The sequence below is a fragment of the Marmota marmota genome, unplaced genomic scaffold (genome assembly GCF_001458135.2).
Source record: "Marmota marmota marmota unplaced genomic scaffold, marMar, whole genome shotgun sequence".
Classification (NCBI taxonomy): domain Eukaryota; kingdom Metazoa; phylum Chordata; class Mammalia; order Rodentia; family Sciuridae; genus Marmota; species Marmota marmota.
In genome coordinates, this window is record NW_025999945.1 from 2926968 (window position 1) to 2939940 (window position 12973).

At 38.3% G+C, this 12973-nt stretch overlaps 1 long non-coding RNA gene across 1 annotated transcript in view; it reads left to right on the top strand.

Annotated features, from left to right (window-relative positions):
* Positions 1 to 328: 328 nt before the first annotated feature.
* LOC125616419 overlaps positions 329 to 12973 on the top strand; it is a 33798-nt gene continuing 21153 nt past the window's right edge. The window contains exon 1 of the long non-coding RNA XR_007347047.1: positions 329 to 573. This is a non-coding gene — a long non-coding RNA (uncharacterized LOC125616419). The remainder of the gene's footprint in view (positions 574 to 12973) is intronic.

A 12973-nucleotide genomic window follows, 5' to 3' on the forward strand; every position in this document is an offset into this window, starting at 1 on the left:
ACCTTCCCATCTGGCAGGATGAGCAGAACCTGTTTAACATTATGTGCACCAATTTCCTCATAGTGCCTTTCTTTGTATGAAAACCTGCGTGAGTGCGACTCTTCTAGGTACTCAAGACAGCTCCATGGTGCAGGTTGCACTTGCCTCTCCTCCCACAATCACCATGGAATTTGTCTGTTATGACATGGGGGTGAGGGAAATGGGCTTATTTCCAAGTCAAAAGGCCTGGCTCATTTACGCAAAGAAGCACGTGTTCAAGTACTTTGTGAATCAAGTACTGCTGCTGAAATTTAAAATTCTCTCCCACAAGGCACATATTATACTTTTAAATTGTAGAGTAGGATTAACTAAGCTGTATGGAATTGGCTTTTGGAAAAAATATCAAGTACAGTTTTGCTTTGGCTGGGCTAAATAACCACAGTATCAGCGAAAAGAGAGGCAAAGTGGGTGTGTCTCTGAGGTGAGGGAGTGGCCAGAGAATGCAGATCTGAAGGCTGCAGTTTATGGCGAGTTGTTAGCAGTAAACAGCTTCCCAGGAGACAAAACTAAAGCCTGGGAATTGGATTCTCTTTGGTGAGTACCCTTCATCTAACACATTTTGGTCAAATGGAAGCATGTTTTTGTAAGGACATTTTACTGATTATTTTATAAAAATCCCTTTTTTTGCTATATTTCTCTCTGTCTCTGGCTTTCTCTCTCCCTGTTTCTCTACTTCTGTCTTTCTCTGCCTCTGTGTGTGTGTGTCTTTCTCTCTTTCCTCTTCCTCACTACATACTTTCCCCTTCACTGGCTTCTGCACCATGAATGATGATACCAAATGAGTCCTGCATCTGAGAACTGCAGGCAATATTTGATATCTCTCCACAGAGACTTAGTGGCTTTTTTCATAATTCCTAAGCTCCCAAATTCACTTTATATTTCTTCCTTTTCAGATAAGAGCTAACTCTCTGTTTTATTTTTATAAGTAGAGTTTTGGAAATAAATAGCCAGTGACTACCTAGATCAGAGATCTTGAAGACTCAGTTCTCACCCTAAGATCAACTCACCTCTTCAGACCCTCTGATAATTTATATGTCACTGAAAAGTAGAAATGAGTCAGCAGATGTCATACTGTGTTGCTCAGAGTTAAACTGTCCATTTCCTCCCTCTCTTTTCAATTCTGCAACAGGCAGGCAAGAAAGAATATATATATATATATATATATATATNTATATATATATATATATATATATATACACACACATATATACATATATTTTTTCTATACTTTCTCCATCGAGAAATACATAATATTAGAGCATGTACAAGGAGGCTCTGGGTTAGCTCTCTAGCACTGCAAAATAAAAAGGAAAGGAGAAAGGAGAGGAAAGAAGAGGAAAAAAGAGAAAAGGAGAGAAATGTCTGATGTTTGCTAATGCAATTTAGAGTGAGCTGGCCTTGATTCAAATGCTGGTTCTGGTATCTTCTACCTGTGGCATGACCTCTCTGGCTTTCAGTGTCTTCATCTTTAAAATGGCAATCACAGCGGGGCATGATGTGCACACTTGTAATCCTAGTAGCTTGAGAGGTTGAGGCAGGAGGATTGCAAGTTCAAAGACAGCCTCAGAAAATCACTAAGCAACTTAGCAAGACCCTGTCATAATATATAAAACAAAAGTGCTGGGGATGTGGCACAGTGGTTAAGTGTTCCTGGGTTCAATCCTCTGGATCAAAAATATTTTTTAAAAAAATAAAAAAAATGGAGATCACAATAAGATTCTTTATAAGAATAAAGAATTATTTATAAGAATATTCATTTAGTCTATACAAAGTTTTTCAGCACTCTATGTCAGGAATTCAATTTAGTTCTTCACTTGATTTTAACTCTATTCATCAATAACCTTCAAGATAGGTACCATTACTACCTGTTTTGCAGACAATGAAATCAGAGTAATGCCCCATGTTGTTAAAAGTGGGATAATGGCCAAGCAGCAAGGACACTTTGGCGAATTTGATTGCAACTCAGGGCTTAGTTTCTGAGCCTTGGTCCTCCCTGAATCCTGCCTCTACATCTTGGGATGGTAACATCTTCCAGCAAGCTGCATGGCTCAGACAGTTTGTGTAGAGGCCGATATGCTGACACATGCACTAGGACATTTTAATGAACATTGATCCCTTCCTTGCCCAATAATTATCTCCCAATCTAGATTATCGTTTTAGAAATGATTCCCCTCTGCAAAGTGGAATAAATGGGAGATAAGTGAATAAGCAATGCTGCAGATTCCCATTCCCCTTCCAGTAAGATTTTAGAAAAAGGAGAAGATACTCTTACACAATGCTAGTAGGTTTTATTATCTCAGATTTACAAGAGAAATACCCAGGACCCTAAACAGTAAATTGAACTGTCCAAGGTCACCTGACAAAATCAGTATAGTTACATTTCTATTGTTTTCTGACTCCAAAGAGCAAATCTTCTCATTGCAGTACCTTATTTCTCTGTGATAGTTTAAGGATGCTGTCTGATGATTTTTGGTTCTCCCTCTTATTACACATGGCAGGTCTGCCTCTGTGTTTAGGTGGGGACATGTTTCACTTGCATTTCTACTTCTGCTTTTCTCAGTCTGTTTTTACTATGTAGACTTCTGAACGCAGAGAAATTGACAGTGAAGAAAAGGAGGTATGCAGTATGTATCACATAAATTGTGACAAATGACTCACTCTGCACAGATCACAATGTGCTTAATATGTGTGCAAATAAGAGTTGATTGTGAATCGATTGACACTTGAAGAGCTAAAGGAGTATGATAAAACAGGCATGTCACTAACCTCTAGTCAATCTCTAGACTGAATAGTATCACTAAGAAATTTTGTCATGTTAGATAAATTACATCCTTTCACTGAGTCTCCATTACATCAACTATAAAATGAGGTTATTATTTCTAATTTTTATGCCAGAAATCAGTAAATGAAATAGAGAATGGGATCTTTCCACATGAGATGGAAGTTTTGAAACAATTTCTTCGTCCACTAGAATATTCATCAAAGTTTCTCTCTGGCTCACGCTCTTGAGATCATAGCCAACTACTTAGAATGCTTAGCTGCTTTCTGATCTATAAAGTTTGGAAGATGACAGATCCACAATTTTCATAATAAAGAACATATCAGTTCTTTCATAATAGTTCAATCATTTAATGTACTCATTAATATTTGTGTTTATCTTGAGGAATCCAACTTACCTTTTTCAAAACTTTATCCTACTTAAATAACTAGATAACCTAATCACAGCTGAATCATCATCAGGACAGTGCCCAAATCAACAAAACAGAATAATTCCACTGTAAAGGATCAGAAGACTAACCCATCCAGTTGTAGTTTTGTTCAGTGCAACTAAGTGTCCAGGTTACAGACATGAACTCAATGATTCAATGTGGGCAGTGGAGGGAGCCATTTTGTTCTTCAACACTCTGTACATCTCATAGTGAATTCAAGGCAGAGGAAAAAGGTTTGTCCTGAACAATAGGAACTGTGTTGTTCTAGCTGAGTGTGCACCTGTACTCCCAGCAACTTGTGAGGCTGAGGCAGGAGGATCAGGAGTTCAAAGCCAGCCTCAGCAACTTATCAAGGCCCTAAGCAACTTAGTGAGACTCTGTCTCAAAATTAAAAAAAAGTAGATCTCTGCAAGTAGGAACCATGTTGGTGGTGTTATTGTCACATTAGAAAGATGCATACCTTTCATGGCTTGTCCTTGCTTTGGCCGGAATTCCTCNAAAAAAAAAAAAAAAAAAAAAAAAAAAAAAAAGAAGGAGGAGGAGGAAGAGGAGGAGAATTTGTTCTAGAATCTAAACTATTTCTCTGTTATGGATTAGGTAGCTTGCAGAGGCTAACTTGGTATCTTGCCCACTCCTTTAGAACATTAAACAACTAGAGAGATTGTAACTAATTTATTATTTACTTAACTTCTATGTGTCTCATCGTGTACAAAAAAACAAAAACAAAAACAAAAAAAAACAACATGAGAGTAGAGATTGTGAATGGCTTTCATCTTGAAAATCTACTTGAGGCCTCAAAAAACTTTGTTGTGAACTTTAAAAATGGGAAACATTTGATGGCATACCAACATACATTCTTCACTTATTCATTCAAATGACAGTTATTGAGGACTTACTGTGTAGCAGGCACAGTGGGAAAGAAATGATAAACAAATTAGACACTGCATTTACCCTCTGGTGGGTATGGACTTTAAATGGACACATTTTATGTAATTTGCACAATTAGATATTTAAGTAAATTTTAAAACAATACAAAGAAGAAATACAGTATACTTAGAAAATATATTACTTGATCCAAGCTATATAAGGTAGTTCAGGGAAGGATTCCCCAATAAAGTAGCTCTTGAAGAAATAAGAAAAGAATGGCTAGTAACTAATTTGGCAATGCGGGGGTGGGGGAGGAAGGACATTCCAGAGGAAAGTATATATCACAAGGTCATGAGATGCAGTCTAAAGCTGCAATTCAAGGAACTGAGAGAAGCCCCGGAGTGGCCACAGTAGAAAGAGTGAGTTAGAGTCCTGTGTGATTGGTTTAATGAGAGAGACAGGAGCTAGCTCTTCCAGGAGCTTAGAGGTTAAGAGCATTTTTCATAACTCTTTAGGCAATAATTCTAGGTCTTTACAGAGGACATACAGTGTGCGTTTTGGTAGACTTAAACACTGTATATTTATCAACTCTAGATTCCAAAGTTGTCAGTCCTCTCAAATATTTCAAAACATTCAAAATCCTGTATTTTAGCTACTTGAGTTATGCAACACAATATTATTAGCCCTAATTGCTCCTTGTGTAATAGAACACCAGAATGCCCTTTGTACCTATTGGCCCATCTCTCCACCCTCTGGTTTATCAGCCTTTGCTTAGTAAGCACTATTTTGCTCTCTGCTTCTACAAGCTCTGCTAAGAGCCAAGTATATGATGCATGGCATTTTTGGTCGAAAGGTGAAGCCAGCTAGCCATTGAGATGATATGATTATGTTAAGATTTGCATTCATATGGATATTGGACTCCTGCTGTTCACCTAGGCCGGCTACGGGACTCCTGGAGAGTTCCCATTGGTTGGGGAAGTACAGTAGGAGGGAGTTCCGGGGGAGGAGCTCTCTCTGCGGTCTGGGAGGAGGCCGCGTGGGTGGAAAAAATCTTCCCGGGGGTACCGGACATTGGCGGCAGTTTCAAAAAATAAACTTTGTTCCTGCTTGAGTGGCTCGTGATTTTGTGCCCAGCCAGACTGCGGCAAGCTCAGCTTTTCATTATCCCAAGAAGATGAGGAAGCTCTCAGAAGGTTATAAACCAGAGATTTGTTTTTTAAAAGCTCACTCTGGTTGCACTAGTGATAATATAGGTGAGAAATCTAAAAATAATGGGAGACCAGGCAAGATGGTGTGGCTCTTTAGACTATGGAGGTGAAAGTGAAGTTAGGGAGAAAAAAAATGAAGGGAATTTGGACTGTTAAGTGGTAAATTTGATGGGAGATATTGATTCAGATGTGGGTAGGGAAGAAAAAAAATATTATGGACAAATTCCAAGTTTCTGGCTTGCCCAATTTAGGTTGCTTCAGGGGCAACTTTTCTATTAAGCTGAGACAATAAGCATATTTCCTAGAGCCTAAAATATTTTAGGGGACCAGGAAAGTGTTTTAATATTGTTTTAGTCAGAAGAATGAAAAGAACTTGTGATCAAAGTGAGTGCTTAAATATATAATTCTAATATATTCATTTTTATACCTTTAGAGTAAAATATACTCTTTTGATATTTTTATGGAAGAAAACAAAATGTTTAGGGCCCACAAATATTATAATGCATCTCTGAGCCAATGGTCACTGACTGAGAAAACAGGGTAAAGACCAGAAAAACATGGGGCTCTAGGGAGGGCCATGGCAGGGCAGTACAAGCCAGTTCTGTCATCACTATGAACTGGAGATATCTGTGAAAATGCAAATGACAAAAACAAAATCCTTTACATATACAACTTAAAATTTTCCATGGAATTTTCAATGCCTAAAAAGAATCAAGTGCTACTGGGTTTGGAGTCTTAAAGATGAATTTCAATTTCAACTCTACCTTTTGTTATTTTGACTGTCTAGAACAATACCATTTTCTCAGAAATGCTGCAAAGCATATTATTGTATAGATGGTGAACCTTACTGATTCCAGCTGCTGTAAGGGGTTATCTGGCTCTCAGTGAATGCATTAGAGTCTTCCTGTGGAATTTAGTATCTGAAGATGGTTGTGAAGATCCCTGTGTCCTCTAGTAGTAAATTTATTGAAAAGTGTTTTAAAATTTCCAAGGGAGGGTATCTTACCTCATGGAGAAATTGCTTGAGAAAATAAAGCCAGTACATAGAAAGTGACAGATTCACCCCAGGAAAAGTCTCAGTGATATCTTCGTCCCTTCTTCTAATCCTCTCTGGCAACACATTTACCCCCGTACTTCTCAGATAATTGACCAGCGTATTGTCTATTCTAATTTTGGATGAATTACACTTCTGATTTCTATCACCCTCAAAAGCAAGAATGATAGCCAATATAACCACAAAATGCCATGTAAACTTGGGCAAGTTAAGCAATTTCCCCAGGTCTCACTCTTCTAGCTTGTAAGATGCTGATGGTAAATTTAGTATCAGTGTTATGATGATACGTACAGGGGGAAATGATGTAATATCACTTCAAAGTTCAGTGTATGACATGCACAGATGGATTATCCCTGTCCTGATGAAGAAGGAGGAAAGAAAGAGGGACTTCTACAATTGCCACAGTTACAGCTCTTTGGTCCAGGAAGGATCTTGCTGTGAAGTTATTACAAGGGATTAAAGAGCCCTCTCTGGAGACACACTATCAGAGCCAAGAAAACTCATATTATTTTTGTGTGGTGCTCTCTGATTACCATTAAGCTTCACTATTTTTTCCAATATTTGCCCAAATCAGCTCACTCTGTATGAAACTCATGTAGTGCTAGACTGAGTTCTCTATCTATGTCATCTTAATGTCCACAAAGAAAAACCTCCTTTTTTTAATGTGCTTTTCTGACTCCACTGTCGACCTGTACTCACCACAGTGTAGATCATTATGTTGAACTCAATTGTGAAGTCTTAGATTGTGAAGTCTTCAAGTGAAACCTCATAGACTCACTTATTTTTGTGTCTCTCCAACACAGAGCAAACCATGGATCTTTGATAAATATTAGTTTAATAAACAGTGAAGTTAGGTATATTACATCTCTAAATCACAAAACACCTGTAATGCTGAAAATGTGTGTTCCTCACTATAGAATCCAAAATAAAATCCAGCCAGCTGGATGGAGATTGGAAATTGTGTGTATGAACAGGTGGTACAGGGTTTGAGATGGCCTGGAGTCCCTTTATGAGGAGGCAGCACTTTGAGGCTACATGTGATTGTCTTTAGCTCAATCCATGGCAGGATGAGGGGCCTTTCTTATGAGTACCTGCAAGAGCACATTTGCATGCAAGGCAGTTGGCAGCTCAAGACAATGCCACTGCACAACCTCCGACTCTCACTTTGTAGGTCTATCCTTAGGGCATCTAGATTTCATTTCTGTAAAAACCAATAATGAGTCAGAGATAGCCTTTTGAGGCACCAAACCATTTGGAAATTATACAGGCATAAAAGAGCATCATAAAGACTACAACTCATATTTTTCACATTCCAATAAGCATAGCATCAATTAAAAGCTCAAGGCCAAGAAGCTTAGCCCAGTTTTCATCCAGATGGAATTTATAATAAGTGTTATAAAGCCCTGAAAACGAGGAATTCCGGCCAAAGCAAGGACAAGCCATGAAAGGTATGCATCTTTCTAATGTGACAATAACACCACCAACATGGTTCCTACTTGCAGAGATCTACTTTTTTTTAATATACTTTTTCCCCAGAAAATACTTACAGAGTTCCTAATGTTTGCTGAGGAATGTTTAGAGGCTGTAGCAATGAGCAAACCCAAGAATATGAGGGAAAAAATGCATGTATATAAACTCAGATACAAACATATGGATATACAATACATACACACAAACACACCATGTGCAAAACCTATCATCTAAAGCAATGTGATTGACAATTGCTTTTTGAAGTTCTGGATAATGCACTGAACGTGCCCCTCCAAAATTCATATGTTCAGATCTGGACCCCAGTACTTAGGAATGTGCCTTATTTGGAAATGAAATTGTTGTAAATTGTATGCAATTAGTTAAACTGAGATCATACAGGAGGAGAGTAGGCTCCTAGTCCATTATGACCAGTATAATTACATATAGGGTAAATTTAGACACAGGCACACATATAGCTTGAACACCATGCAAATGCAGGAATTGTGCTGCCACAAACTAAGGAACTACCAGAAGACAGGAGAGGAGAGATGCCCTCAGAAGTAATATACACCTGTGACACCTTAATCTCATACCCTCAACCTTCAGAACCAGGAGACAAAATATTTCTGTTTTTGGAGCCACCCAGTTTGTGGCACTTTGTTACAGCAGCCCCAAGGAGCAAATATGCTTTGATTTTCTCGTCAGGTTTACACATACTGTAAAACCTACCTACCTGTGATGCACTGATTAAATGAGACGATGTGTGTCTGAGTGTGCATGTGTGTGTCTGTGTGGGTGTAGAAGCTTTTTGAACTTCAATTCAGCATATAGCACATATGTAGAGCGACAAGAGAATGTAAGTCATCCCCAGAGACCTTTTGCGCAGCCCAAACTAAATTGGCTCCTTCATAATTCTGAACCCCAGGATTCAGATTTCAAGAGCAAATTGTGAAGTCTAGATCTACCTGCCCATAGAGGTGCCACTTCCCACAGGGGAGCACTTGAAATGTATTTCATTCAAAGTGAGATGAACTCCAAAGGTACACAACCCGATTTCAAAGACAGAGACTGAGAAAAAGAAGGTAAAATTTCTCACTTATACTTTTTAGACAGACTACATATTGAAATAATAATACTAGGATATATTGAATTTAATAAAGCATACAATTAAAATTAATAAATTAACTTCACCTGTGTTTATCTTTTACTTCTTTGATGTGATTACTAGAAAATTCATAATGAAAATACAAAATCCATTATGAAAAATGCATAATGTGCCGCATATTCTGTTTGTATTGGACAGCACAAGCCTAAAGGTAAAATATGTCTTTAAAGTTTTCCTGACGTCACTACTATCTTCCACTCTAGTTGGGTCACTTATCACAGAATGTCTTCCTTTGATTCATACAAGCAAAGTACTTTGACATTAAAAGCACAGTAGAGTCCACCTGCTAAAGGTTCCATCAGCTGCACCCACAACCTCAGGGAGGTTTCAAAAGTCCAGACCTTTGGCCTGCCCCTGCTTGTCTCCCACCCTCATCCACTTGGAACACTAACTCATCCTACTGCTGGTGAGATCCCAGATATCAATTCACAGTCAGGTTAGGAAGCCAGGGGCCTTGGCTTTCAGGTGAGGAAGTAAATTTTTTTTTTTTTTTTTTTTTTTTTTTTTTTTTTGAGAAATTTCTGCTCTCAGTCACACAGGAAGAGCAGACATTCTGCTTTTGAAGTCATACAGATGACCATTAAAATTTCATCCCACAACTTACTATTACTGGGACATTTTAAAATAGACTGAGAGCCACACATTAGCCCAAAGATAGAAATACAGGAATAAAGGAAAGTAAGTGAATGCTTCTCTTGAGGCATGCTGCAAAGGTCTGAAAATATTCAGACACTTGCTGTCACCTCCTCCCAAGTGTGCTGTTATTTGGTTTCCTATGAATCTGCTCTCCCTTTCCACCCAGTTCACACTTTGGAATATGAAGATCTCTTTCTGTATCAAACATTTTTTTCCTTCTTTCCCTTATCCCACTAGTTTCTAGTAACAATAATCTCAGACTTTAAAAAAAAAAAAAAGACTTCTGCTCTACTTATTCTCTTTGTTTCCTAACACATAGCAAGTCATGAGCTTTCTGTGGTAGCTCTGTGTCTTGTATTTCTTTTGAACAGCATGATTCTAACTCATTTGTAAGAACCAATACAATGAGCATGTAACTTTACTTGGTTGCATTATGTCTATATTTCAATAAATTTTAGAAATAATTACACTTTTAGTATTAAAAATAAAATAATTTAGCCAAGCACAGTGGCACACACCTGTAATTCTAGTGGCTTAGGAGGCTGAGGTAGAAAGATTTCAACTTCAAAGCCAACCCCAGCAACTTAGGCCCTAAGCAACTTAGGAAACCCTTGTATCTAAAATTTAAAAAATAATAAAAATAAAGGAATGAGGATGTGGCTCAGTGGTTAAGCACCAATCTTTGGGATGCATGTGTATATGTGTATGTATATGTATAATAACTTTATTTACTCAAATATTAAACATAAAATTACCATATGAGCCAATCATTCTACTCTTAGATATATGCCTAAGAGAAATGAAAGCATGTTTTCAGGAAAATTTATGAATACCAATATGAACATTCATAAGTAAGCTTTCATAAACTTAAGAACATTCATGGTAGTGTTATTCATAGTAGACAAAAGGCGAAGGGGTTGAGGTACAATATCCCAACCATTGATCTGATAACTGAAATGCCTACTAAAATGTGGGTAGCATCCACAGCGTAGGTACACAGGACAAAGGACTGATTTACATTCTGGATGGGACAAAGTGAGATAGTGTGATATTTGATCATGCTCCTCAGAATACTGCACAATTTTAAAATTATGAATTGTTCATTTCTGGAATTTTCCACTTAATATTTTGGGATAATAGTTGACTGCTGATAAATGAAATCATGGAAAGTGAAACCATGGGTAAGAGGGGGCTACTGTGTATGTGTGTGTGTGTGTTGTGTGTGTGTGTGAGTGCGCATGCATGCATGTATTTGTGTGTGTACATGCAAGAACTTAAAATGCAAAAATCCTCACTAGGATGGTATCACATCCCATCCTCAAATTCTACCACCGTATCCTTCCCTCCAATGAGGGACGAATCTGAGAATGTGTCATGGGTGGACTCAAGAAATAAGAGATTTAAGTTCATCTATCATAACCACCAATTTGTAATATTTTAACATAGTTTTACATTATGAAGCATCCAATTGACCACATTAGTCCCAAGGTTAAAATAAGCATCAATTTCGCTATACTGTAGCCTCTGTGCTCCTTTCCCACCTGCTCCCAGACTATAGGGGCTTAGTGGTTGGTGGTTTGCTTCTTTGATATACCATAGAACTCTGTGCATGGCTCTTTGATCTTGTAGTTACTAGATTTTTTATGTTTTTCCAAAGTGGCTAGACTATCTAAACTCTGAATCCGTAGACCACAACAGATTTATCATAGAACCTGGTCTTTCAAATACCATTTGGAAAACCAAAAAGTTAACTTTATGTCAACTGTTGTTTTCTGGAGTTTTGTTTTGTTTTGTTTTTAAAGAAAAAATATGAAAGAGACCTCAGGCTGACTTTAAAAGTGTGTGCTTTCTACCTCCATCCCCTATAAGCAATTTCTTCGGTGTCCTTCAAAAACTATCTTTAAAATAAAATAAAAGAATCTATGATTAAATACCAAATTGAACCTGCTACACAGCACAATAAAATGCAGCATAATAAAGAATGAAGGAGAGTTTTCAGTCACATGAGTAACAGAAAACCAAATATCCCAGATGATTTAATTTTACCTGAGTGAAATCAGGAGCTAGGCAAGTTGATCTCGAAGATCTTTCTTCCCAGGTCTCGTAAATCTGAAGTTTATGAGGAAGCCTGGTCCTGTGCTCCTTTGCAGGCTCAGCCCTGTGCCTTTACACCCTAGACTTCCACCGGCTGCTAGGAAGATGACAAATGACAATCACAGAAATCGCCAGGAGACAACGACCCCTATGAGTCCCACATATTTATTTCTTCTAAATTAAAATGCTCAAACTTCAGGTTCACTCTCATCCCCTGTATTTATGGTCCCTTCTGCCTTGAAGCAAGCATAATGAGTGCCATGATAAATCCACTGAAAGCCTGTCTCATTTCCAGGCAGACCCTGTAAATTTCTGAGCTGTGCTTTGCAACCCTTCATTCTGATTTGCAATGTTCAACACTGCCAATGACACAGAGGTTTTGCAAGGCCCTTTTCCTTCAGTTGAACAGTGTCCATGAGATCCTAGCCTTTCATTGTCCCCAGAATGTCACAGAGCAGTACTAAACCACAGATTCTGTCTCTTCTGAATGAGATGGTATGTTTGTCCTCGCATTTATGACCTTCCACTAAGGCATGCTAGATGCTGAGTGTGGCACATCCTTATTGGAAGGTCTTTGATGTCAGAATAAAGGTTGAAACCCATAGGGCACTAGGGAGAATAGAATCCTGAACAGAGGAGTCCTTATTGCATTTAAGGCAAAACCCCAAAATATAAACCCTTTAGGGAAACCATTCTTTTACTAAGCAAATATTTGCAACATGCCCACTCTGTGCCTATATTCTTGTAGAAGCGGGGGAAATAGGAACAATCTAAACAGAGGAATTTCTTGACTGCTTGAGTCTTAGATTTTGCTCCCTTATTGAATGAAGGGATAACAAATAGGTGAAATGATTCTTGCTCTCCCCAAAGGTTGCTATATCATTGCTATCTAAATGATACCTGGTCTTCCACACCAGGCTTATAGCACAACTGAGGCGGGTAGTGAAAGGAAACTAAGTGACATAACAAAATTTTCAGATAATATCTCCATCACTTTTCATATGTGAAACAACTGACACCTCAGTTCTGGTTTTGTTCGCTAACTTCCAGACTTTTCTCTGAACCTGTGGGGTCCTAAGTCTATAAATATCCTGTTTAAGGGACGAAAGGTGGGAGGGAAAGGGAGAGAGAAGGGAAATTGCATGGTAATAGAAGGAGACCCTCAGGGTTATACAGTGGAGGAGGTAGAGAGAGAGGAGGGGAGGGGAGGAGGGAGGTGGGGAGGGGGGAG